The following is a 27624-nucleotide window of genomic DNA, read 5'->3' as shown; positions in this document are numbered from 1 at the left end:
AAGTACCCATTTCAAATGTGATTTACTCAGGAAAACAGCTACAAACCTTAGAAACACATTTTCCTCGGGGACATGGTTCAATTCACCAGCTGATTGGCTGATTTAGTTGTGTGAGTCCTTATAACGGGCATCAATATCATTGGTATTCTATCACAAAGGCAGTTCCTTATGTTCGAATCCCGTAGCGTCCCATTCTGTCCGGAAATTTCCGTAATTTAATTTTTATTTACATAATGCAGCCATTACAAAAGTTTGTTTACTTCTTTTATTCATGGCAATTAACTGTTTTCGATAAATGAACAAACTCTAAATGCACTGATTTGAGACTATTTAATTAGATACTCCTTGTTCATGCAATTGTGTGGAAGCTTGAGAGGAAGGATACTGTCAGCTTTGAGTCTAATTCCGATAATCACCATCATTTGTCTCAAAGAAATGCTCATCACTTTAAGTTTGGTGAAGTTTAATTAGACGTTTGTTCCCATAGGCATGGTCGTATTCAACGGCCTTGATGAAATCCTATTCGTTGTTATTAACAATCTTGTCCAACCTTTACCTGTGGGACTATGCACTTTTAGAATTCTTTATCGTACTCTCGATTCCCCTTATTCCGCCTCATTTTTAATTGTCCTGTTCACAAGCAACATTTTACAACCTGCGAAACGCCACAAATAAATACATAATTAGCACGTGACTGATGACTGAAATTATTTCCATTGCATGTTTAAACGTTGTATTTTACAAGGTGGGCTCCAAGAATATGACGATAACCAAGATGCGTGCCTAAAATGAAAAAAAAATCTCATGGAAAAGTACAATTTAGCACAGACCTGCCTATGAAATTAAAAATATCAAATGAAAATAAACAGAAGAACCGAAACTGGGACAGACTGGTCATCGAAACATGTCTCTAATATTGGTATCCGGTTATATTGAAAATCGGTTCATTTGATTATCTCAAAAATTCCCAAAATCTTTTAATAAAACCGAGTTGGACTGTATCAACAATATACAAATAGAATATTAATTTATTTTCAAGGATTCACTTTTTTCAGATTAATCTAATAATAAATGATTTTTGATTTAACAGCTTTGAAAAGCATCATCAAAATAGTACAACTGCCAAATGAGATTATCATTCAACAATATGCAATGTCAAATATAGTCAATTAGTAACAATTATTACAAAACAAAGAATTTCAAGAGAAAGCATGCCCCTTTTTAAGTCAAGTTATTTAAGATAAATGAGGGGCCGCAGTGGCCTCCAACTCTGGGTCGCCAGTTCGAAAGCCACATAGGACAGTTGCCTGGCACAGACCGTAGGCCGGTGGTTTTTCTCCGGGTACTCCGGCTGTCCTCCACATCCAAAACATGACACATCCTGAAATGGCCCTGGCTATTATAGGACGTTAAATAAAACAAACCAAACCAAATTAAGATAAATGATACCATTTGTATACGTATTGAAAAAATCGTGTACAATAAATTCGTGTCTCTGTTAAATCAACGAGTGTATGTACGTCATCCTTGGACACAGCGAACAGGAAACACAATTAATCGAGTTCAGTTTGCCCTGACCGAAATCGATATCGAGGCTTCAAATATAGATAACTTCACTTTGTTTGTTTGTTTAGGGGTTTAGCGTTCTCGCAACAGCCAGGGTCATATGAGGACGGGTGTCAAGGAGACACAAACAGCCAGGGTCATATGAGGATGATTGTCAAGGAGACACCAACAGCAATGGTCATATGAGGACGGGTGTCAAGGCGACACCAACAGCCAGGGTCATATGAGGATGATTGTCAAGGAGACAGCAATGGTCATATGAGGACGGGTGTCAAGGAGACACAAACAGCCAGGGTCATATGAGGATGATTGTCAAGGAGACACCAACAGCAATGGTAATAGGAGGACGGGTGTCAAGGAGACACCAACAGTCAGGGTCATATGAGGATGATTGTCAAGGAGACACCAACAGCAATGGTCATATGAGGACGGGTGTCAAGGAGACACCAACAGTCGAGGTCATATGAGGACGGGTGTCGAGGAGACACCAACAGCAAGGGTTATATGAGATGTCAAGGAGACACCAACAGCCATGGTCATATGAGGACGGAGGTCAAAGAGACACGTATAGAGGGAAACAAAGCACAGAAAGACAGAATCAGTGAGGAAAGAAAGGAAAAGTAGAGGATCCCAAGTGTTGCGATGGGGTTTGGAGATATAGTTTTGTCACTTCAACGTCTTCTAAAACAGCGGTCCTAATACGTGAGCTCCCCAACGTCTCCTGAACAGAACACATTCTCCTGAACAGAACACATTCTCCTGAACATAACACATTCCCCTGAACAGAACACATTCCCCTGAACAGAACACATTCTCCTGAACAGAACACATTCTCCTGAACATAACACATTCTCCTGAACAGAACACATTCTCCTGAACAGAACACATTCCCCTGAACAGAACACATTCTCCTGAACAGAACACATTCTCCTGAACAGAACACATTCTCCTGAACATAACACATTCTCCTGAACAGAACACATTCTCCTGAACAGAACACATTCCCCTGAACAGAACACATTCTCCTGAACATAACACATTCCCCTGAACAGAACACATTCCCCTGAACAGAACACATTCTCCTGAACAGAACACATTCCCCTGAACAGAACACATTGAAGAAACCACCCTGCTCCTGATTGGACGGCCAACAATAAGTCGCCCCTTACGACATGCAACATTGATATAAATTACTCTCTTACTGGGTAAACATATTTTTTAATAATTGTCATTTAAAAATTACATTTCATGTGAAATTGACATCAAATATCGCTATCCTTTGTCCTGCTGTTACCAATCTTAATTGTAGTTATATATTCAATTAAACACACGAGGCAATTGATTAACGTTCACGCATTCGTGATAGCGTGTTATTGATTTTCTGATTGTGAGAAACAATTGAAAAACATTTTGAATTATTTTTCTTTGGAGACCTATGAATATCTTTAACATTATCTTTTACTTCAGACACGGCGACCTCAAATGAAATTTTCAATGTTGAGTTAAAGAAATGTTATTGACTTGTTGAAACACTGAAACACACCTTATGACCTGTGTTCAGAGTCTCCACGTTTTTGTTTTCTTTTTAAAAGATGCATATTTCATCCTCAACCTCGTGAAGTTTTAAAAATACAAATGAAACACTAGTTAATGAGATATGGAAGCCCCTATTTCATCTTAGTTTTGTTTAAACATATCGTATGGCCATAAAGCAAAGAGATTGGGCACAAGTTAAATCAACATTATAAACGACCTTTCCTTTAGAAATGAAAAATGCCTATATACATCATAAGATGGCTTAAACAGTAATTCAATGCATACCATTTTTCATCATTGAGAGAGAGAGAGACAGACAGAGAGACAGGAGAGAGAGAGAGACAGAGAGAGACATAGACAGACAGACAGACAGACAGACAGACAGACAGACAGACAGACAGACAGACAGACAGACAGACAGACAGACAGACAGACAGACAGACAGACAGACAGACAGACAGACAGACAGACAGACGGACGGAGGGACGGACAGACAGAGATGCAAAGAGAGAGACAGAGGAGAGAGACAGAGGAGAGAGACAGAGACAGAAACAGACAGAGAGAGAGAGAGAGAGAGAGAGAGAGAGAGAGAGAGAGAGAGAGAGAAACAGACAGACAGAGAGGGCACAGAGACCGACAGAGAGAGGGTAGAGGCAGAGACAGACAGAGACAAACAGAAAGACAGACAAAGACACAAAAAGAGACAGAGAGTTTCCCCTATATACATGTTTATACACACAGTTTAAACATATCAATAAAAACATTCACTCCTACTATTGTATACGTATATATTTTTTGTACGACATTTCCCATTCAAATGACAACACCAAGTACTGATGGTGCAGGAAGGTCTTTGCACAATTCCAAGTTTCCTGCTTTTCAAATGTATATTACTTGTACATTCCTTACATTCTAGTTCTCCTTTCAGCATCTTTAACGATATAAATGACATATTTGTGCGTTTCTAACGGCGGCTTAAACTAATTCGACAATCTATTGTTTTTGTTAGCCTTAACCTCAAGAAGGCATTTTATGGTTAAGTCCTTAAAAAATATCTCTTTTCATTGAGATTAATATCTTTTAAAAGATGAATCACTTGGCAGGGGCTGCTATAATTTTGTTCTACTTCCGGTGCTGCCGGAATTAAGCAAGGGTCGTTGACATTTTTGCAGCATACCAACCTCATTAAATTGTTCTGCTGAAGATCACTTTTCCAACGAATCACGTTAACTAGTTTTTAAAGACATGTTTCGCGCAATTCAATGATTTCGTGTTCAGATCGGCCATGAAGACACACTTATTAACTACAGTACCGTTTGAGTCCGTCGTTCAACCCCGCCATTCACCCCCGTCCTTAAAAGGACAATGGCAATGAAACCTTATTGTTCCAATTCTATTTAGTTATGTTTAGTTTAAGTTTAGTTTAAACATATTTATTATCAAAACCTAGACACGGGATTAGGCACAAGTTACAACAACTTATCAACGCCTTCTTCCAACATATCTACAGTGTATTACAAGGCATGGTTACATTTACATGGATAATGACAAAAATGATATGATATACGGTTTACCAAATAAACTTATCAAATTTCAAAATTTAAAACCTATTACTGGATTTCATAAAACATTTTGCACATATCTAAAGATATTTCTATTAAGATCAACGGAAAGATGTGAGTTTTCATATAACATAACTTCTAAACGTATTGTAACATTCAGATTATTTAGGTTTTGGAACAAAATATGCTTTTCTTTAGTAAAAGGGTTACATTCCATAAAATAGTGACGGACATTCTCACAGGGATGACCACAAATACAAGCTGGGCTTTCTACAAGGTTTACTCTAAAATGATCTTAATTAAGGGAACTACATTGGTGTCTTAGTTTGGTATGCAATATATTAAGTTTGCGATTTCCAAATTTAAAATGCACTGGAGGACGTGACTGGACATTTTTCGATAATGATAATTTAAACGAATGCAAAGACGGCAAGGACCGAACTGAATTATCTTCATTATTCCAACAATGAAGGGTAGACGGTATAAAAGACGAGTTAGTAAGAGAGAGCCTGAATCGCGGAATTCTATAGTCATTCTTGTTACGTAGAGCATAGTTGATATTTCTCCGATTAAAGGTGGTAAAAGGGTATTTAGGTAATGAGGAGTTAATTTATTATGCACCTTATACATCCTGTAATTTAGATATGTAAATTACTAAGCTGTGTTTGCATAGCAGAAATACAGCATTTTGTAATTCATTAGTTATTATGTAGTTAAATGCTCGACAATAATGCATATTTCTTCACTTTTCCATGATTAAGTTAAGAAGGTAAAAATCTAAATCGTGGGGTGCCTAGGGTGGTCGGGTGGCACAGTGGTAACACACTTGTCTTTCACCTAGGCGGCCGGGGTTCGATTCCTCGATCGGACGTGAAAAGGTATGGGGTCACCTGCCTGACCACGAGGGTTTTCCCCGGGTACTCCGGTTTCCTCCCACAATAAGACCCCTCGCACGCTTCTATCCGGGCCAACAAACGTGATTAATATAAATTAATATAACTTCTTTCACAATTGTTGTAAAATAAATAAAGTTTAAATATCGGTCTAGGGAATCACCTTTTTTCTTTTTTTTTTACATTTTGTAGTTTATAGACATCTTTGATTTAGTTTGGAATTTATGTCACGAAAGGAGTTTTCAGTTTTCAGATTTAATCTAAAAATGACATATTTGTCACGTAGCACAATACATGTGTCAAAACATTCCGAGGGGGTTTCGAAACTACTGTAACGTTGATGGTTTAAAATGCAAATATGAAGAATGATGTACAATTTGGGGGCGGGAAGACGAGCATCCTTGACCTGAGGTACTTGCGAGTATATGATATTTCATACAATTTTTTTTTCTTTTTTTTTTTTTTTTTTGCGTGCAGTCAAAATCTGTCTCCTCGTGCCGCAGCATTTAGAGATGAAGAAAACGTATCGTTCGTCCTTATCAAGACATGGCACGACATTGTCCCTTGAGCGGAACCGACTAAGCTAGTGTTAAATTGGTGCCCTGTGGTGCAAACTATCATCGGACGGAGGCAATTTGGCAGTGACGATATAACCCTTCCGACTAATAATGGCCAACGCAGGTTCTCAGTAGGAGTCTCCAACAGAGCAGGTCTAAATATAGAAAAATCGGCGAGTTGCAGTAATCCACCGAATGTAGTTCAAAGGTCGACATAAATGTCAGAGTGACTTTCTTTTGATACATAGGACACCGCCTCACCTAGGTGAACTTGTGCCCACATATAAAGTTCCAACGACAAGTGATTTTTAATGCAAATTCCAGGCAAGCTAAAGTACTGAGGGCTAACAGGATTTAATGACTGGCTTTCAAACTAGCAGATTGCAACCTTCATTGCACTCTTCGGGTGTACAATTAGTATAAAATAGATAAATATTTTACAAGGTTTAACCAGGTAGGCAAGCAGGACAGGTAATTTTGAGAAATAAATCAATAAAACGTATTAAGCCTACAGTATGGACAATCGAGATACAGATAGAAAAAAAACAGAACCGAGATTCTGCACCCTATGATGTCACCAATCACATGTACATAGTATACTAGACTGAAAAAAAATCACTTATATTACCATATATGGAAAATTTAAGGTAAGCGGAAAGCGAGTAACAGTTTAGTTTCAAATAAACTCATGCACAAGCAATCTACAATCTATACAGGTTAACCAAGGAGCAAATAAGATAAGAACCGGAATCCGGATTTTGATACCTGGAACTCCGAAACTATATTAATGGTTTCACTGTCGCACGGCCCGTTCCGTCTTTACTCGCCTCGGAACAGATATATTTGCTGCGCACCTCCAGGAGTTCGATCTGACGTCCAATATGAATCGTCTAACTGCAGAGTGAAAAACGACTTCGCAACTCTTAGAAGTAGGGCATTCCATATTTCTTTCAATGTTTATTATCCTTCATCCATTCATGTGATTTAATGTGGCACCGCGCCATGCCTCCGTCGTTACGTTATTTACAGTGAACGCAAGGTCACGTGACAATGTGATGTAGACCTTGACCGAAGATGGAAAGGGTTAGCTTATCCAAAATATATAGAATTGCCGCATTTTCTACTTTGACAATCAATTTCTACTTATAGCTATAAGAGATTGCGTACTATATTAAGCTAATCGTCATAAGACCCATACAGGGCTTACTAACAAGTTTGAAAATAGCTCTTTGGCATCTAATTTGAGCTTATGATTAAGCAAACGTGATGTTGAGCCTTCGTTTGGTAATATGATTGACAGAAACAGTTGTTGACCCATTTCTCGGGTTTGTGTAAAACATATATGTCAAACATCATCAGATATTTGTACAGGGTCCTATCTAAACTCTCAAAGGGACGTCTTCCAAATTGGAACTCTTCAGTGAGAGATTGTTTCAATTATACTCCAATGACAAGTGACGTGCCTCGATGTCCGAGCTGATTGTTAGTATAGATCAGGGAGACAAAGCAGCCCTGGGTCAGATTACTAGTGGACAGAGAACAGGTCCGTGACCCCTTACACGGTACAGTTTGTCAAGGCTTATTCAGGGTCGTATTTATTGGTGTGAGGAATATCTTCTGTCAAGCAGAATCGCGTGTAATTTTGTTTATATCGCTAGTTTCTAGCCATTGTTGTTTAATGTATCGATGACACAGTTACCGATATGTCCAAATATTTGAATGCTCTGTTTAAAATTGTTTGGTATCACGGATGCCCATTCCTCATTGGTCAATGTAGCGGTAAATGCAAAATGCAGATATGCAGTTAAAAACGAAACAAAGTTAAGATTGAATGCAAGCTAAATAAATTGATGTATCTTTTTAAATGACACATAAATAAAATTATCTTCCTGATCCAAATGCAGTCTTATTATCACCAAAAATGATTCAAACTTATATAATTTTGTTATCCGTGCTGAAAAGCATTAGTTCGTTCATTCATTTCACTAACTGTTTTACATTATAACTATCAGCATTAAAACTATGCCGTTTATATTTTTTAAAAGATCTTTCTTGTTGATGGTGAAATAGTTTCCAATATCTGCATACGTATTGTTGTCTTAGGTAAAACTTTTCTATACTAGTTACTCATATTAGCCGACAATTAACAATCACGAAAAATATTATATTTACATACTATAGTACTCGAATTACAAAAATACAGTCGCATATGAGAGGGAGTCGCTTAATCAGGTGGTCGCTAAGGCAGGTTTGACCGTAGATTCTTTCCACCCCTCACAAACTACACAATAATGTACAACATTTTTACAGATTTGTTTTGGTACCTGAGGTCAAAATATTTGCTTCAATGGAATACTATATTTTTAATATCTACTAGATCTCTTTCGCTTTGTTTCCAAAATTTCCTTTCTTTAGAACGTTCATAGATAATGAGAATGCTAAATGTGAACACATGAATTCTTCTTACACGGGTCCTTATACATTATTTTGTACTTATAGAATGGTAGAAAGAGCATGTGTTCCAGAATAGAAAGCGTCCTCTGGTTCATCTTATACACCAGCATATAAATCTACGGCAAACCCAAGGATGATGTCACGTTATCAATGTGATAACCGAGGAAGTAATAATGGTAGTGCCAGTTATATTAAAGAACATCGAACATATCAATTTTCATATGGCACAAGTAAAAGGATATTATCTAATTCAATCCTGCGTCACGTAAACGTCTAGACTTCATAAACCTTCATCCTTGAAACCATGCCATATAAGCTTTTTTCGTCGGAATTTTTTTCTGTCATGGAAATCCTGATATAGGGAGGAATCTCCGAGGCAGATATATCATACTTTATGATAACAACATAAACCAGTACCGAAGGTCGTTTATACTACATACTTAACCGATCTAAAAGACGTGAAGGGAAATGCCACATAAAAGGAAAGTGTTTTAGAGCCTTCAACAATTCTCACTCGGAGCAGACAGATATCAGCAACAAGGGTCAATAACTTGCTTAAGTACATAACTATCGCCAATAAGCGCCTCTGGGATTCGAACCTCCGACCCTTTTCAGTTAATAAGCCGGCGAGGCAACCAATCACAAAACCCCTTCAGTGTCATGTAGACTTACGCCTGACAAAGTATATAACAATGATAAAATATATAACAATGACTAGAAAAGTACATCTACCTCGTCTGAGGCGAAACAGGGTTATATCTGTGATTTCACTGCTGTCTGCTGACGACAATTTATTTTCGTCCCAGAATCCTTTGTATCTGACTCTGGCATAATAGGGCGAGACAGATACATAGGAAATAGGTCTCAGTTACGTTTAGACACGTCAAAACTAAATTGAAAATAGGTCTCGGTTAGCGATTTGATAGGATTTGGATTGGCTTTCTGATAGGTAATAATTATCTATTAGGGGCAATCTGATAAGTATGACATACATCTATATCCATCATTCCCCGTTAGGTCGCCTAGACGGCATTGTATTACAGTAGAAATATAGGATCTTTCTAATTTAAATGGACATCTAAAGATAAGTCGAGAACTCAATTTTACATGCAATTGGATGTTACGATGTCGAAGCTGTATACAGCAATAATTATTTTTAAAAATCGTATAGTTCCGAACTTAATTTAAGCAATGATAATGAAAACTCAGATGAATATTTAGAAACCGAAGTCAAAACTTATTATTCAATTTTTGTTTTAATTCAATTTCAAATATATCCAAAAATATTTATGTGTGTATACATTTTAATTGTAATTTGTTTCGACGTCAAGCGACAAAAATTCTAAATAACTAACAGATACTTTATCAAAAAGATGAAAACCGCCTCAGTAAAAAATAACTTATGACGTCATGGTTCATGGTTCAATAGTTAAGGGAAAACAGATTCAAAAATATTTACGTAGAAGATGAAAATATGAAGCCATATGGTCGTTATCATGTTCTCATTGGGAAGTAGGGGCCACGATGACCGAATGGTTAATGTGTCCCGACACTTTATCACTAGCCCTCCACCTCTGGGTTGCCAGTTCGAAACCTACGTGGGGCAGTTGCTTGGCACTGACCGTAGGTCGGTGGTTTTTCTCCGGGTACTCCGGCTTTCCTCGACCTCCAAAACCTGGCACGTCCTTTAATGACCCTGGCTGCTAATAGGACGTTAAACAAAAACATACAAACATTGGGAAGTGTTATCTTTAGTTCTGGTCTTGATTTCCATGACGGGTTTCTTTGCCGAAGAGGACGACGCTTATATTTGTTGGAAATCTTGTCTAACTTTCCTTGTACATACATATTTCTTTGTTGGCAAGTTTTCCTCGTTTCATTGATTTTTACTTATCTTAAATGTGTCAAAATGGTTATTGGTCCTGGTAGTTTGTCGGTGACGGGCCTGTAACATCAAACCTCGGCCATGTTGTGATCCCAGTCCTGGTAGTTTGTCGGTGACGGGTCTGTAACATCAAACCCCGACCTTGTTGATACCCAAGTCCTGGTAGTTTGTCGATGACGGGTCTGTACCATCAAACCCCGACCTTGTTGTGATCCCAGTCCTGGTAGTTTGTCGGTGACGGGCCTGTAACATCAAACCTCGGCCATGTGGTGATCCTAGTCCTGGTAGTTTGCTGGTGACGGGTCTGTAACATCAAACCTCGGCCTTGTTGTGATCCGAGCCCTGGTAGTTTGTCGGTGACGGGCCTGTACCATCAAACCCCGACCTTGTTGTGATCCCAGTCCTGGTAGTTTGTCGGTGACGGGTCTGTACCATCAAACCCCGACCTTGTTGATACCCAAGTCCTGGTAGTTTGTCGATGACGGGTCTGTACCATCAAACCCCGACCTTGTTGTGATTCGAGTCCTGGTAGTTTGTCAGTGACGGGTCTGTACCATCAAACCCCGACCTTGTTGATACCCACGTCCTGGTAGTTTGTTGGTGACGGGCCTGTAACATCAAACCCCGACCTTGTTGTGATCCTAGTCCTGGTAGTTTGTCGGTGACGGGCCTGTAATATCAAACCCCGACCTTGTTGATACCAAAGTCCTGGTAGTTTGTCGGTGACGGGCCTGTAACATCAAACCCCGACCTTGTTGTGATCCTTGTCCTGGTAGTTTGTCAGTGACGGGCGTTTAACATCGAACCCCGACCTTGTTGTTATGCGAGCCCGGTAGTTTGTCGGTGAGGGGCCTGTAACATCAAACCCCGACCTTGTTGTGATCCCCGTCCTGGTAGTTTGTTGGTGACGTGTCTGTAACATCAAACCTCGGCCTTGTGGTGATCCCAGTCCTGGTAGTTTGTCGGTGACGGGCCTGTACAATCAAACCCCGACCTTGATGTGATCCTAGTCCTGGTAATGTGTCGGTGACGGGCCTGTACCATCAAACCTCGGCCTTGTTGTGATCCTAGTCCTGGTAGTTTGTCAGTGACGGGCCTGTAATATCAAACCCCGACCTTGTTGTGATCCCCGTCCTGGTAGTTTGTCGGTGACGGGTCTGTACCATCAAACCCCGACCTTGTTGTGATGCCAGTCCTGGTAGTTTGTCGGTGACACGCCTGTAATATCAAACCCCGACCTTGTTGTGATCCTAGTACTGGTAGTTTGTCGGTGACGGGCCTTTAACATCAAACCTCGGCCATGTTGTGATCCTAGTCCTGGTAGTTTGTCGGTGACGGGCCTGTAATATCAAACCCCGACCTTGTTGTGATCCTAGTCCCGGTAGTTTGTCGATGACGGGTCTGTACCATCAAACCTCGGCCTTGTTGTGATCCGAGTCCTGGTAGTGTGTTGTTGACGGTTCTGTAACATCAAACCTCGACCTTGTGATGATCCAACGTGTAGCCCTGATAGTTTCGCAATATTGGGCTGTTTTTCGGCAACGTCAAACACTGACCTTGAGAGTTATTCATTGACCATTTATCAAATTCTTCGGTTCTGTTTTCTAAATTCTAGCGCTGACGTCGGGACTGACTGCAATATATCGAACTGTGTTCAGGTGAGAGGTATCTTGTTCGTTCGTGAGAGTTTGTGTCCAGGAATTTCTCAACAGTGTTGATGAAAACATGGCTTTCGATCTATTTTGTTTATTGAGTTTAATCAGTCGGCTTTACCTATCAGTTAGCACTGGCAGAGCGAGAAGGCAACTGGATAGATTTATTTACCAACTTCATCAATCTATCGATCTAACTTCACAGCACTTCGGTTGCCCTCCCTTTGTTTTTTATCCCGATCAATGGAAGTGATCTATCGTTGATTGTCGAATGGCATACTGACCTTCCAAGTACATCTCAAGGAGTACTCCTGAACCTTTGTGATTGGCTACTCTGGGGCCCTTCAAACAGCCAGTTTAATCTTCCCGTCCCATAAGATACTCGGCTGGGCATCCCATCTCTATAATCATTAGCTAGACTTGTTTATGGGATGATGATGTCCCCTCTGACCTATAAATAAGGGTCTATAGTACAACTTCCCTTGAAAGACTTTCCCTAATGTTTATATCCAGCCCTCTTTAACAAGGTCATTGAGCTGTCTACATCCTTGTACGAATATATATAGAAAAAAACAGACGGTCTAGAAAAGCTGCTACCATGGCAACCAGACCACCCGGCACTTGTTTGTGAGATTCTAATATCGAATATGACTTCTTGGCAGGAGAATGTGTTGCCAAATAAAAGAGGCTTGTGAAATCCTGCCATTTCAGAATTTATGTGGACACCAAAGAAAGTTCTTCTTGGTGTAAATAGTCCACGGATTAAATTCAAGTCTATCATTTCAAATCAATACATTTGTCAACTCACACTACAACGTGAGGCGTCCAGCATGTCTTCAACTCATCGATTAGTTTTAATGAGCTCTAACAATCGAGGAAATTACAACTTCCGTTACTTTGATATCTATATTTTACATGTAAAGACTATTAGTTAAGCGTTTTATACTAGTTTTGAGATACGAATTAGGGTAATACTGTGTTCAACGTCATCAGGTCAGATGTTAATGTATCTGGAAAAAAAATACATAATTTGTTAACTTGTGTTCTACGTCATTAGTTCATGTGTTTATATATCTGGAAAATATACATAATTTGTCGAACTTGTTTACAACGTCATCAGTTCAGCTGTTTATATATCAGGAAAATATACATAATATGTCGAACTTGTGTTACTACGTCATCAGGTCAGCTGTTTATATATCAGGAAAATATACATAAACTTAAAACCAAAAGGAAAAAACTTTAAGAAAAAAAACCTCTACAAGGGTCGGCGAAACGACACACACTTTCTCGTTGTAAATGCTAATTTCAATGTATACTGCTTTTCAGATTAAAATAAGGTTAATGAGTAATGTTGAAGGAAGTTCGTGGGCACTTTTTAAGAAATTTAATTATCAGTTGATTCGTTCCAATTTAGGTAATCGCTCATGCATTAACAAACATTTAGCCGTAGGGCATACTTATGTCCTCGATGTTAATAATTCCCTGCCTGTGCACATTATATCCCGTGGCAGTAATTAGCTTGCCAACCGTCATCATCATCCTCGTGATTATTTTGTCGCTTGTATTGGTGTGAGGGAAAAGGCACCCTTGTAAAAATAGTGAAACCTTACTCGATATCAATCGCGTATTTGACATTGGTGTGACGAATTACACTTCCTGATGGTACTGTAAGTTTTCTTTTCCTCGAGATACAATATTTGTAAAAACTGTATTTATTTCTAAATTGCCTGAATTTTCATTACCTATATGAAATCTAAATGGCTTATTTTGGTGCTTTGAGGAGTCTCTGAACGTTTGTTGGCGTTTGCCAGGAATTCCCTGCGTCTGGACAAAGGCACGATTAATTTATAAGAAAGCTTTACTGGAAATCTTTTTATATTGATATAAACATATCCTAACACATCACTACCTTAAAAACAAAATTTGAAAAAATGTGACAGCATATATTGGATTAATAAACTGCTTGAAACTATTAAGTATTAAGTCTAAAGGCTGAGATCTGGTATGTTGATGCCTGTCCAGAATTCTCAAGTATCCACATTCTAATAACGTCAAAATGTACACGCTGATTTTGTGTACTTTCTTAAAGTAGTACTTGTGTTGTTGTTGTAATATTGTATTCCAAGATACCTTGTCATTCCATAACATATTTTATATATCTGAACTATTTTTTTATTTGCGACACAAAACATAAGTCAACAGTTGTATGAAAATGACGTTTTTCTCGATCGCTCAACAGCACATTTACTCTCAAATAGTCTTGATCAAGAAAGGTCTTGTTTAATCGTACTACAAAACAAATCGATGTTCCTCTTAATTAATCGGAGCTCCACCTAAACGTTGAAAGTTTGTGGCCAGGAAAGAATTTTGACACCGTGTTCGTCTATGTTACATCAAAGCTTTGCACAATTGTATAATGTCCTTAGCATTACTGACTGATTCTAGAAGGACAAAACAGTTGTATGATGTTCTTAGCATCAATGACTGGTTTTAGGACAAACAGTTGTATGATGTTCCTATGTCATAACTGACGAGTCCGAGAAGGACGAAACACATATAACAGTATGTTGTCTCTAACATCGGTGAGTTGTCTAAGAAGGACGAAACAGCTGCAACAGTATGCTGTCTCTTTCATCACTGACGAGTCAAAGAAGGACGAAACACATGTAACATTATGTTGTCTCTAGCCTCGGTGACGAGTCCAAGAAGGGAGGAACAACTATATGGTGAATTTTAAAATTTGTGTGAATTTGATTCATTACTTTGATAAAATGCAAGGAAACTCTGAAATTATAATCAACTATTGAACGACTCCCAGATAGTTCTGATCAATATGAATACAATCTGAGTTTGGCTGTCTGTGTTTAAGATAGACAGAATATCAGTTTAATAGTAAAACAACTATCGAGAATATGTCGTGTTGATCAGCAAGCACTGTTTATCAGATAAGGATGTCAGTTTGATGTTGAAACAAACCCTCGACAATATGTCATGTTGATCAGCCATCATTTTTATCAGCTAACAGTAGTTCGTTCTGTCTGCTCCGCTTCAACAGGTTCATTAACGTCGCGATACACGATGAATATTCATCAATTAAGTAACATTCTCATTTCTGCGTGCATTCAATTTGTAAATGTAGGATTCGTCTGAACTACTGCAAGTGTACATTACTTCCTTCTACATGTCAAATATTGCTGCATGTACGGATAGTGGAAATCACAGAAATCTAAAATACATTTTTTTCAATTATCAGAAAGGAGGTCAGCACAGTACACAAGTTCATTAAATATGGCGCGAAAATAAATTCCCTATTAAAAAGTATTCACTGCAGAATGCTAATAAGTCTGTATAGCGCGAAATTTGAATCCTGCGAACTAGGTCGGACCTCCCGAATTATTAGCCCCATGAAATTTAACAACTCCATGTTGAACAGTGTTCAGCCGTGTTTAAACAGGAGAATTCGATTACTGTTTAAGCACTATATAAGACGACGGTTAGTTACACGTGATGACAGTGAGAGAGACATGTCGGTCACTTTCAGCGGAATGTTTTTTCTTGATGACTGACGCTATATATGATTGACGTCTCTCAAGTAGTGCTGTGTTTATTTGATGTTTGAAAAATATTGAAAGTGATGAGATAATTTCGAAATACCCCATCCAAGGCCATTTCTGTATGAAGCAATAATAACCATACACGTATTCCATTACGAATTTCACTTTGTTGTTAAACAGTCTAACACTCATCTTCCTCGTTCTCGCTCATTCTGATATTTGATTAACTAGCTTTTTAATTATTTAGTGCAACCATTGTTTCAAAATAAATATATTTCTAAAGTGCTCCCTTTTCCGAATTAATGGCTAACGGCACATTGAGAACTTTAAAGATAATCTGAATCGTTCTAAGTATTTGAAGATAATTATATAACCCAAGACTATTCGCAAGAATTGGCCGAAAACAAACGAATTTATGCTTAACGAAATCTAACACAATAGGTATTACAATGGAGATTGTTGTTTGTTTGTTGTTCATTAGATGATAAACAATGTATACAGAGTATACAATCACAAATGTAGACAGCATGTGATCAACAGACGAGATTATTCCTGCTCATTTAGTGTCCCCATTTAGCAATCTTCACTGATCAAATATATATTGATCACCATCGTATCTGAAATGAAGGATGAAAGTTTATTTCAAACGGTCACTAAATAAAATAATGAATTACATAGCTATATCAGTCGCCTACATATAAATTATATCTAATGATATATTCAACCATGATTTTGATCAAAAATATCATTTCATAGAAATGAAACCAACGATTCCATAGTTTAACAGAGCTTTCAACAATTTTTGTCATAGTCGGTAGAAGTCGATTGAACCAAAAAGGCATGTACATTGTATCTATTCTCTCCAAGTGTCTACAGTGTTTGATAGTACATCACGTATTGATCAATTTTAAAATGAAAATCCTCAACACTAAAGTAAGGGATGGTAATAGAACTCGAAAACAAATGTGTTTACATTTCATTCATCATACATCACACAAAAAAACACCTGGGCAACTATTTTATGCAATTTTATATCAGCTATCATGTCTGACAGCTATTGGCAGACATTGAAAAAAGTGCGTATGCTCTTAGCAGTTCTTCTCTTAACTCGAGTATTATCTCCCTTCTCAAAGACATGTTTCTCTTAATTCAAGTATTATCTCCTTTCTCAAAGACATGTTTCTCGTAACTCGAGTATAACTCCCTTTTCAAAGACAGGTTTCTCTTAACTCGAGTATAACTCCCTTCTCAAAGAAATGTTTTCTCTTAACTCAATAATTATCTCCATTCTCAAAGAAATGTTTCTCGCAATTTGAGTATTATCTGTCTTCTGAAAAAGACATGTTCTCGTAACCTGAGTATTATCTCCCTTTTCAAACACATCATTTTGCTTATGTTTTGCAGTTACATAAGCGACTCCGAACTGCAAAAGCAGACCGAGGCTGCTTATATATCAGTAACGGTCATGGGCCGAGTTCAAGGTTGTACAAAAAATAAACAAATCAGGTTGACCTGGTAGACATGATTATTTGTAGTAATTTGATTAGTCTGGGTAGAAGGAAAGGTCTTACCCTCCTAATCCAAGGAGAGACAGATTTTATTGATTACTGGCAAGTACAGTGACGAGTAAATACTATTAATACCTATTCACGCTACATAACTCCCTTTTAACTAGAACTCATCTGCTTTTATCTGTTGATTAGATCGATAAATTAAAACAAGAGTCGGGTTCCGAACACGTGTCATTGTCCTATGCTTCTCTGCTATCGTTGTTCTGTTCAAGGTTGTTGGGCTTTTTTGTTGTTGTTGTTGTTGTTGTTGTTGTTGTTGACTTTTGACTTTTGACTTTTTTTCTTTCTTTTTTTTTGTGGGAGGGGGGGGGTATGAGAAACTAATACGAAAAAAAAATATGAAAACATCAAAGGATACCGACATGTTCACAAAACATTCAATTTAATTAAAAATCGATAAAATGATGACAAAGAACGCAAAAATGAAAAGAAAAATTACACGGAGACCCTTGAAAAGGGCAATCGTCATGTCATGTCAATCTAGGCCAAAATTGTTTCATGTAACGTCCTCAATATGAGAATTAAGGTGGTGACAATGGCACCACTAGGCACAGAACACGTCTGACTTCATAACGCGCAAGAAGATATTAGCGAATATGATCAACATGTCGACCATATGTAGCTATATGTAAATGAACTGTAGTATGAAATAAAAACAACACTTTAGATATTTGTTATTACTTATTTCCTGTTCAGACGATGATATTTGCTTCACCTTTATTAAATATCTGTATATATTGTTGTTGCTGTTGTTGTTTAGTTGATGATATTTGCTTCATCTTTATTAGATATCTGTATATATTTTTGTTGCTGCTGCTGTTAAATCGATGATATTTGCTTCACCTTTATTACATATCTGTATATATTTTTGTTGCTGTTGTTGTTTAGTTGATGATATTTGCTTCACCTTTATTAGATATCTGTATATATTTTTGTTGCTGTTGTTGTTTAGTTGATGATATTTGCTACACATTTATTAGATATTTGTATATGTTGTTGTTGCTGCTGCTGTTAAATCGATGATATTTGCTACACATTTATTAGATATTTGTATATATTGTTGTTGCTGCTGCTGTTAAATCAATGATATTTGCTACACATTTATTAGATATTTGTATATGTTGTTGTTGCTATTGTTGTTAAGTTGGTGATATTTGCTACATATTTATTAGTCCATAGATATATAGGTAACTTACACGGTGTAGAATAACTGCAGTCCCTTAGGTAGCTTTTTCAATACTTTCCACAATTTCGTTGAACTTAGGAATATTTGATAATATCCCATTTAGTGTCATCTATATAGCATGTTAATGTTGAATTTCAAAGACGAATAGATATCTAAAAAGGGCCTGTTTCCAAAATGGTCCCTTCTCTGATTCAAATTCCCTGTTGGTGGTGCATTGCCCATTCCGTTGTGGTCACAAATCTATAAAGTATAAAGATTTAGGTCACTTGGTTTGTTTTTTATGGCTCCTCAAAGTTGTACCTTTCAGAAGCTGTCTAAGTGTTGATAAAATGTGCATGTTATGTAAAATATTATTGAAAATCTAATCAAATGATGGTCACCGTAAAGAATACATTCATGGCATGATTGTGACAAAACATCATGTTTCCATCGCGCCATTTGGCTGTTTTATGGAAGAAACAATCTCAAAAATGCCATTTTCGATGATAACATTTTAGACACAAAAACTGTGTTTTTTAGAGAATACACCCTTTTATGGGCGTTGGATGCAAACCAATTTTTATCCTATTAAACAGTACGTAATATGCTATTGATGAGAGGAAAAATCATCAACATGTAAGTGGTGGAACATTTTCAAATCTTGGGTTGAATTAGCCTATGGTTGAATTGCCGATTTTCGACTTTCTTTAGATAATTAACAAAAACACGAGAGTATTTGCTCGGTATGTTGAGAATTTGTACACAGATATGAAAAAAAGTGAGAGAAACACTTTTTCATGAAAAAAAATCCAAGATGGCTACTTCACAAGTCCCCGTGGTTGAAGACATTGGCTGACAAATAGACAGAACAACAAACAAACAAAACGTGTTCCTTATGATTTTGGTTGGTTTTCGCATTTACGGGAGTGTTCATAGCTACGGGCGATTGTATAATACCTATATTTATAAGTTTGGTTAGTCACATGGTAACGGGGATCTTTCATATCGAGCCCTAACATACTTTCGACATATGCACTCCACTCGTTTGGCTTTTGTGTCGAGAATGTATTTGACATAATAGAAGGTCTGGGGAGTGCTGGTAAAGCCACACCTCATAGTCCCCGTCATCACTTAAATGTTCGGCGATGTAACCAGGAGCCAGAGATATCTGATACGTTCCACACGTAATGGTTCTCAAGTAATCGAGATCGAGACGGGGAAACAGTACGGAAGATGCATCCATCTTGACAAACTCGGACCTTGCCCGTCTAGATAGATCCGGATCTGTCTTGACTCTCTGAGCTAAACCATTCGGTGTTGTCAAACGGTCCTTCATACCATTAGCCATTAGCCTATCTTTGGCATCTCTCTCTGGAGATCTCTGGTAGATCGGTCCTCTAATACCATTCAGACAGGCTGTGACGGTTCGAAGCAAAGCCTCGATGACATTGATAAAGCTGTTAGACACCAATTGCGTTCGGAAGATCTCCAGTGTTTCAGACGACCATGATAGGATTCCACAATCCACCTCGATTTGGTTATAGTTCTGTCAAGATTTGCTTGGACGTCAGAATGTTGACTTTGACCGGGTTTCAGGTATGACGGCATGCTAGCATTGAGGCCAGAGGCTTCGAGAACTGGTAGGACATCTCTAAAACCTCGGTCAACGACAACATTGTCATCTGGTTGTAGCCAAGTAACTAGCCTGTCCATGACTTTTTTTTTGTAATTGTAGCATCATTTTCGCTGCCAGTGAATGGTCCTACTGTGTTCAGAATGTAGCCATCTGGTAAGGCGATGCTCATGAATTTGAGATCGTTTCTCTTCTTCTGGCCACAGTAGGACATTCTCTGGAGCTTGTGGTTGGAGCTTTTTTGGATATAAATATAGGTGCCATCTAATATGGCAGTGGCTTTATCTCCAAAAAATGCTTCTGAAAAGACAGTATTGTGCCCGAGCAACTGTTCTCTTGTCAAGTGATCCGGACCTAGAAATTGTGGGACTATCGATGTGTCTAATGCCTGTACTATGGAGTGGAAAGTTTTAGACACACTTGACTTGGAAATTCCAAAAAGAGAAGAACACTGACTCCAGGAAATGTCGGTTTTCAGTTTTACCCAGAACAGTAATAGAGCATCGTGTGTAGTCTTGGTATATATACCAGATGAAAGATATGGGGAACAGTGCGAGTGGATTTCGAGGAACTGATCTTTGGACCAACCTGTCCAGGCCATGCATGCCGAGTCATCAAGAGAAGAAAAGCTTATTGCAAACGCAGACTGGTTCTGTGAAAGGACGTGCGACACCTGTAGGAGGTCATTAATGATTTCGGACGATTTTAATGGTAACTGAGATTCCAAGGAACCTCTACCATCAAGGACAATCCCTGTAGACGGATCTAAGTCGTTACCAATAAGGTGAATGGAGCAGACGCGGGATGAGGTGGGACACCACAGTTTGTGTGAATAGATCAGGTGATGTCTTGCACGTTTTGGTAAGACTGATGATTTTGTTCCATTTATTGCAAAGGTAACAAGACAGAGACAGCTTTTTTTTTTGTGTGAAGATGATCCATTCAAAAGATCATGAAGGGTCAGCAACGGCAGGATATGGGACGGGGAGTCGTCTTCTTCCTCTATTTCCTGGTTCTGCTCGGGTTCAGGTTCAGGCTGATTTTTGTTCCGAAGATACTTCATGTACCACTTCTGGCAAATAAGTGCTTGTTCCTTTGCTGACATCAATCCTTGTTGCACCAGCGTATCTAGGAGCCATTTATATTGTGGACTATTTACATTGCGTGCACTTCTGTTCTTATTGCCACTACGTTTCTTGAAGTATAGTTGACAGCCTTCTCCAACACATTTACCCTCCATCTTGAAACAATAACGATTGGTTTATGAAGCCACACGATCAGAAAATTCAAAAGAGGACAACTTGAGATAGAACAGTATCGATACTGTTTATTTTGTCGTTAGATATCATAAAACTGTCATGAAAATATCCGCTCTGATATTCAATATAAAATTTTGTATATAATAAGCTATATTATAGGGTTTCAGACAAGGTTGTTACTCATTTCCCCTTTTCTTTCAATGTACAACCACATCCAGGCGGCGATATGAGAACGTTCCACCACATGGAATAAGCTGATTTTTGGTACACATATGAAACAAGTAAAGCTCTATCCGATTTTGTGATGGAAATTTGCATCCAAAACTATATAACGGGAGAAAATTGCAATTTTATGGCATTTTTCTTCATAATTGTGTCTCTGCAAGTGCATTTTCATCCGAGAAAATTTTTGTTTTATGTTTTATGAATAAAAACGATGTTTTGGAAATATTTATCAAAAGAAATTTATACTATGTTGCGAATTACAATTTCGAGATAACCTTCTTTTATTTACGACCTTATGTCTTTGATGCTCAAAATGACAACTTTATAAAAATACATTTTCACTGACATTATGAAATCTGGGTGTCGGAAAGGTGTAAAATTATTCTTCGGAAAAGAAAAAAACTGTAGTTGAGCTAGATAAGAAATTATACGGGGGCAGGCTCCTATGGAGAATTAACATTACTGGAAACAGGCCCTTTGCACAAAAATAGTCATGTAATGTACAAAAGCGTTTGCGTGGACAAGTAGTTTCTTCAAATCACAAATAATTTCCTGTAGATGTTAACAGTTTCTTCTGTAGAGTTACTTTGTAGCAAGATATAGCATGGACTGGATTTGACTTTATGTACATATAAACACTTAATTTGTTTTGACCTTGAAATGCAAATGACGGCTGTGAATAATGTTACGCAAATATGGCATAAAGAGAGGCATTTCAATGAATAAATATACTCCTATATCATACATTTAATACATCTGATCATAGAAAGAAGGAACTTTTTAATACAAATTATTAAACAGGAGAGTTTGGGGCCTTGTTTTTCAAAAATATGCATATTTTACCCAAAAACTCAACGGTTGAATTTTTTTCTAAAATCATTCTTATTGTTATGTCTAGAGTTTTTATGGTATCTAATATGAGCATTTTTGATGTTTGAAATACCTCCTTATAGCCAATATTTGCGTGATATTATTCACAACCGCCATTTGCATTTCAAGGTCAAAATAAAAACAGTGTTTATACATATTATAGAGCTGAATCTGGTCAAACCAATGCTCCTATTTTGTGCTTTAGACACTTGTGAGCAAAACGACATGGCTATTTTGTGCAATATATGCGATACAAATGAGCTAATTATGTCCCCCTGAAACATGCATTTTTGCATATTTTGCTGAAATTTACAAAAAGCTTACCGAATTACAGCAACAGCAAGTTCCAAGGTTTGCCATGATACTTATACTAAATGTTTATTTTCTGTTAAATTGTACAGAGTGGTGTTGAAAAGAAATTCATAAGCTTGTAAAAAATCACAGCTTTGACTGGATTTGCTGTTTAGATGCCCCTTAACATCTGTAGACCTGAAGGGTACGATAAGCTTCTAGTATCCTTAAAAATCCTATTTTAACTTAATCTCCTGTCGCAGTATGCATACTTCACAGAAATTATTGGTTACGAAATGTTTGTTTCACAGGCCAAGCAGGGTATCGCTTACTGCATTACTCCGGTGATCCAGAAATGATCGATTCCACACGATACATTGTTTATAAGTGTTTTCTTTACATAAAAAGGAACCTCGTTCGTTGTAATTATCGCCTATTCCCTTCAGATAAAAAGAAATTAATATCTTAAGATTAATCTTGAGCGTAGTATATGATAAGAAATTCACCGAAGGCATTATCAATTGATAAATCGCTCCCTGTTAACAAAATAAATGAGTTGTGGTGATTAGGCGAATATATCACCATCCATAACGTGGCCTTTCACTGCTTAAGTTAAATGGATTTGAAAATTGTAGACTTCACCGAATGAGAGCAGTCGTATCAGTCAAATACCTGGAACCTAGTGATGGCATTGAATCAAATGCGAAAAGAACCTCTTTTTTTTTTTTTCTTTTTTTCTTTTTTTTCTTTCTTTCACGTTTCTTTCCTTGTTTCTTTCTTTGTTTCTTTCATTTTCCTTTTTTTTCTATTTCACTTTCTTGATTTCTTTCATTTATTTCCCCTTTGTTTTCATCTTTCATTCTTTCATTATGTTTTTCTTTCATTTGTTTTTCTCTTTATTTTGTCATTCCTTCGTCTGTTCATCATTTCGTTTATTTCGTCCTTTCATTCCTTTCTGTTACTTCACCTTTATCAAAACTGGTAAAACCAAATGGTGATATATCTGTCGTTTTTCTAAGATGTATTTAAATGGTTTATCTGTTCCAAGTGTGGAATAATTGAACCTTTCTCTAACTAGATTATCTCACCTTCCAGATATACGTCATAAGTCTGATCAGAGTGTGACAACAGTCAGTCAGGTCGTCTGGACAACAGGCCGCCATCTTGGCACCAGATCACTTAGACTCTTGTCGCGCAACATCACTTAGACTCTTGTCGCGCGATAGAGAAAACTTGAATGAAAAAAAAACATCTCGTGCATGTAACCCCATTGCATATCAGGTCACGAATTACAGACAGGTAATTGTCATGTCCGCTTGGGAATGTTCTGGCTATTTCCATATTTTATGGGGTACACTTTAATTGCTTATATATGAATAACATGAATTAAATGGTTCTAGTAAGCAACAAGGAGGATAGAATCCAATATACAAATCAAACGTGGGTACTTATTAGGTCATCGTCTGGGATTGAGCTGACGTCATCAACGTCTGGGGGATGTCGACTGTCATTGGATAAACTCGACCTATTTTGTAGATTGCGTGCAGAACGTATTGCCATAAAAAATAAAGGTACTTACCGACATGTTTAAAACATGTCTACTACTTATAAGTTGTTCAAAAATAGACAAACATTAGACATCTGATACATTTATCACCACGTACAACTGTGTAGATATTCTAAAATACCAGTACCCATGGCGCTCTCGTTCATCACTTCAATTTTGAAAAACGTGATTAACAAAAATCATTTGAATTCTTCTCCTCGTCCTCTGCTTCTGTCAGATTAAATATGTTGTTTGTCGGATCACGCAAGGTGTCATATTCAGGAAGTCGTCAACCGATATAATATACGTAATAAGTACGTTCCGGAAATAAAGTGAATTGCTGTCTATTTTTGGTGACAATCTTAAATATGAAAGCGGGCAGTCCATTGACATTAAACATATTGACCAATGCCTACAGTTCTGAAACTCGGTGTGAAGTTCTCACTGCCATACAGAAGTCAATTATTGGGTAGAGAATTGAGTGTAGGTGTGTCTGTCCAAGGGGTGACAGTCTATGGACAACACGTTTGGGTGTGTCTGCCCTAAGGGTGACAGACTATGGACAACACGTTTGGGTGTGTCTGCCCTAGGGGGTGGCAGTCTATGGACGACACGTTTAGGTGTGTCTGTCCTAGGGGTGACAGACTATGGACAACACGTTTGGGTGTGTCTGCCCTAGGGGGTGGCAGTCTATGGACAACACGTTTGGGTGTGTCTGCCCTAGGGGTGACAGTCTCGAGACGACAGGCGTGGGTCTATCTTCACTATGTTACATTTGCTTATGTGTCGTAAGTAAACCAAAATGTAATATCTGATACTTTACGGTAACTTGGTCAGTGCTGGTTGTTGTGTCTCCAACAAACATGACCGCCAGTTGCATTTGCCTAACGGAATCAACTTGGAATTGCCACTTTAAATCACTATAAGAGCAACGCTTGCTTAGACGATGTGTTTTTTACACAAGTCGCATTTTGAAATTATATATATATCAATTCGAGATAAACGACATTTTTCAAAACAAAATAGGAACAAACATTTTTGTTATTATCATTATTATGAGGATATTCTAGAAACTGAACTTGTTAACCCCAGCGATTTTGCGAGCAGAAAATTAAAAGCATTTTTTGTTTCAGATTGTAAAAAGACAAGTTTAAAATGTATCTATAAGCACTTTACACGGATGAAGACAACTATTAATCTGTCAACCAAATTCTGATCATAAAATCAGTAGATTGAATAAGGACGTACCTGCTACCCCCCATTGCATGATCGTAAGAGGCGACTGAATGTGGGATCTTATCTTTTCTCTTCTTTCCTAGGAACTTTCTTCTTCCTAATGTCTCCCTTGACAATGCCTCACTTGTGGCCTTTAGTTGAGCGTTCGCCCCTGTGAGGAAGGCTTTGAGTTCTGTCCCCTGGCCGAGACAAACCAAAGTCTTTAACAATGGTAGTTGCTACTCCTGCTTTAGCGCTCAGCATATTTGGAGTGGGACGACTGGTTCGCCCGTTGTCAGTATAATGTGACCGGGTGGGGTATGCTGCTTGGTGTCTTCGGCAGTATGCTCCAGTGAGGTAGCACTATAAATCGGCAAAAGTTCCGGCCTATCACAAGGAGACTTAACACGAACATACCGCAGCCTCCCAAAACACACATACGCACTCACCATACTCATACATGTCGCACGCACGGGAGGCCGTCCTTAAATGACCTTAGATGTTAATAGGACGTTAAACAAAATAAACCAACCAACCAACCAAACATCACAGGTATACAAAGTACAATGAAAAACATGTTATCTCCCTTCTTACTGTATGGGTACACCCATAAACCACTCTCTAATCTCTTATTGTTTCAACGGACATTAATGTCCTTGCAACGCCCAGGGTCATAGAAGCCATCAACCGAAGAGAGCAAGCCATGGATAGAAAGAGCAGACGGAACAAACTGGAAACGACGAGACAGAAAGAATAACATTGAAATCATAATATGATTATCATACCAATGTTGGTTTATTACAGAAATGAGTAATGGTATGTTTTATCATATTTAACTGTTGTCTGTATAACATATTACGGTGGTGTTATATGCCTTGTTGGCTTCATGCCTGGCTGTGTTTCGACCACTTTTGCTACATCAAATGGCTCAGATCGGCTCCCAAGCCTAGCAGAAGAGCTCGATGACAAGTAACAAGTATGTTGCTATACGGCTTCTTCTTTTCCGTTGAAGGTGAACATGACCTGGGGTCTCGTAAAGATGTACGTAACGTTCATACGGGTAAGATTATGTAAGATTCATTGGAGCAGACGGTCTATAAATCAAGGAACACTAGTCAATTGTGATGGCCTTTATTGATAAAATAAATTACACAGCTATCCAGTCTATAGGGACTGGGAAAAGATAGGCCATCGTTGTCCCCGTCAGTGGCAGACTGTCAGACGTCCTTACGCCGCACTACCACTACAAGGAACTCATGCAACTTGGAAGTGGCGGAAAGGCTATCGAGTAACCAGTTTATATCCCAGATATCATAATTACTCCAATATGATTGGCACTGTGCAATTAAATTCATCCGGAATAAAACTATCACATTAATATTGCAGTTGGGTTTTGTCGGTTAAATATTGACCCAGAATAATCTCGCCTGATCACTCTCTTTTTATTGACTTTGATATGCGTTACCACGGCACAAGGAAATCGAGTGGGCATTATAAGTTATTATAGCCTATGGCGATTTGTCTCGAGCGTCCTGAAGGAACAGGTTTATCGGCTTCTTAACACAAAAATGGGTAATTGTAATGACGGACCCGATAATGGGAATATTGCAAAGAAAAAAATATGCTTACATGGCAAACCAATTTTATGGCGGGTTCGGTGTATCATTTGCAATAAGCTGTGGTTATAAATTGAACAATATATTATACCAGAGACATATCGGTAAATGGTACTTGAAGTGAAATTTTGTTGGCGTATTTCCTATACGACAGTCCTACATGGGACAACGATAATAAAACAAAAGAGATATTTTTTTTTATTTGACAAATCGTTCTCTACTGTATAATGCAATATGCACAGAAAAAAATTTAGAAAGATTTGTTTATTAGGCGAACTAGCCTGTAGTTACATAATCGTACCGTTTGTCAAAATGGATTTTAAACTCTAATATCTTTTCCAATTCCCCTGGGAATGCTTGAATTGCTTCCTCATTTCATTGTATTAAAGAGAATGATTTTTCTCATAACGATACCAAACATTCGGATATTATATAATCTTTATTCTTTTCTAAGATTAGCCGGGCTAATTCCATCGACTCCATTCAGTATTAATGTTGATTATAAGTGAAGCAGATTTTATTTTGTATTTTCTACTTTCTAATTCTTCTTAACATTCAACGACTTTCAAAT

The sequence above is a fragment of the Pecten maximus genome, chromosome 12, assembly GCF_902652985.1.
Source record: "Pecten maximus chromosome 12, xPecMax1.1, whole genome shotgun sequence".
NCBI lineage: Eukaryota > Metazoa > Mollusca > Bivalvia > Pectinida > Pectinidae > Pecten > Pecten maximus.
This window is presented reverse-complemented; position numbering follows the sequence as displayed.